Below are 2,503 nucleotides of genomic sequence, written 5' to 3' on the forward strand. Positions count from 1 at the left end.
TCGGATTACCTTGTTGATCGAATATCTCAAGGCAAGAACATTGTTTGAGATTTGAATCACTCCACAAGCAAGATCGATCATGTCTAGCTTGAATGATTCTTGTTGATCAAATATCTCAAACACTTGTTTGAGATTCGAATCACTCCACAAGCAAGATTGATCATGTCGAGCTTGAATGATTCTATCTGCAACCTAAACTACATAGAATTGCAAAGAAACTTAGCCATTGGCTAAAGAAGAGCACAAATGCTTCTTTTACTACATTTTCCAAGTCTCTTACAAATACAACATACATGGCTTTATATAGCCTCAAAATGAAACTACTAGGCATTCCAAGAATGGTAACATTCATACTTAATGACAGGTTCACCGAAATTGGGGATCGAACCCAAACTACCGGCATGACAGGTTCACCGCTGTCCAATTTCGAGTTCCGTTAAAATTACGAAAGTAAAACAACTAAAATCGTCGTTGCCGGGGATCGAACCCGGGTCACCTGCGTGATAGGCATGAATACTCACCACTATACTACAACGACTGAAAAAAACAAATTATTTCTTAACGCTCCAGATTTTACCAATCATCTTTAGAAAAAGCGATCAATTGTCAACGCTCTAGATTTTATCAATCGAAGATTCAGAACAAGTAATCCAAATTCAAATCCGGTGAAAATTGTCAAAAGAAAATTAAACTTATTATTGTCGGGGTTCAAACTCATGTCTATCAAGTGACAAGCGGGAATACTCACTACTGTATTACATCGACCTCTGAAAAATATATTATTTGTAAACACACTGGAGAAAAAGGAATCCAATCCCGAATTTCAAGTTCAAAAGAAAACTAAAAACAGTCTGTTGCGGCGGATCAAACTCGCAGGAATACTCACCACTCTACAACGACGACTTTGAACAATATAATATTTGTTAAAACATCGGATTTTATCAATAGCCGTTACAAAAAGTAATCCAATTTTGAATGCGACTAAAATTGTCAAAACAAGATTAAACTTGTTGTTGTTCGGGATCAAACTCATGTCACTCGAGTGCAAGTAGGAATGCTCGCCCTTGTATTACAACGACCTTTGGAACATAATAAATCGAGTGACAAGCGGAAATACTCACTATTGTACCACTACAACGACCTCTGAAAACATATTATATGTTAACACACAAGATTTCATAAACAATTGTTTAGCCGACTTTCTTTTCAAACTACCGTTGTTGGGGATCGAACCCAAACTACCGGCATGACAGGTTCACCGCTGTCCAATTTCGAGTTCCGTTAAAATTACAGAAAGAAAACAACTATATTCAAGATAATTACGTATTTACAAAATACCGTCTCAATTCATCCTATTTCATCAGATCCGGGATGTGATATGGTTCCGAAGGATGAACTGGATATGGACAGTTCCAATAAGATTTCATTCTTGAACAAAAATCCATTTATTTGTTTATTTCATCTATTCCATGACCGGAACAGGAGGGGATACACGTTACACCACGATTTTGAATCAGAAGAGAGATTTCAAGAAATGGCAGATCTATTCACTCTATCAATAACCGAGCGGGATCTGGTGTATCCTAAGGGATTTGACTTTTCTATTGATTCCTATGGATTGGATAAAAAACAATTCTTGAATGAGGTATTCAACTCCAGGGATGAATCGAAAAAGAAATATTTATTGGTTCTACCTCGTATTTTTTATGAAGAGAATGAATCTNCATGACCGGAACAGGAGGGGATACACGTTACACCACGATTTTGAATCAGAAGAGAGATTTCAAGAAATGGCAGATCTATTCACTCTATCAATAACCGAGCGGGATCTGGTGTATCCTAAGGGATTTGCCTTTTCTATTGATTCCTATGGATTGGATAAAAAACAATTCTTGAATGAGGTATTCAACTCCAGGGATCTTTTCTATTGATTCCTATGGATTGGATAAAAAACAATTCTTGAATGAGGTATTCAACTCCAGGGATGAATCGAAAAAGAAATATTTATTGGTTCTACCTCGTATTTTTTATGAAGAGAATGAATCTTTTTATCGAAGGATCAGAAAAAAATGGGTACGGACCTCCCCCGGAAATGATTTGGAAGATCCAAAACAAAAAATAGTGGTATTTGCTAGCAACAACATAATGGAGGCAGTCAATCAATATAGATTGATCCGAAATCTGATTCAAATCCAATATAACACCTATGGGTACATAAGAAATGTATTGAATCGATTCTTTTTAATGAATAGATCCGATCGCAACTTCGAATATGGAATTCAAAGGGATCAAATAGGAAATGATACTCTGAATCATAGAACTATAATGAAATATACGACCAACCAACATTTATCAAATTTGAAAAATGGTCAGATTCTCTTATTTTGATTTCTCGAACCGAGAGATCCATGAATCGGGATCCTAATGCATATAGATACAAATGGTCCAATGGGAGCAAGAATTTCCAGGAACATTTCATTTCTGAGCAGAAGAGCCATTTTCA

General features: G+C 36.2%; 1 non-coding gene across 1 annotated transcript; it reads right to left on the bottom strand.

The window, feature by feature from the left end:
• Positions 1-466: 466 nt before the first annotated feature.
• On the bottom strand, positions 467-538 carry TRNAD-AUC. The gene has a single exon. It is a non-coding gene; the product is annotated as a tRNA-Asp (tRNA).
• Between the last annotated feature and the right edge of the window lie 1,965 nt (positions 539-2,503).

The sequence above is a fragment of the Cucurbita maxima genome, unplaced genomic scaffold (assembly GCF_002738345.1).
Source record: "Cucurbita maxima cultivar Rimu unplaced genomic scaffold, Cmax_1.0 Cma_Scf02209, whole genome shotgun sequence".
NCBI classification, from domain to species: Eukaryota; Viridiplantae; Streptophyta; class Magnoliopsida; order Cucurbitales; family Cucurbitaceae; genus Cucurbita; species Cucurbita maxima.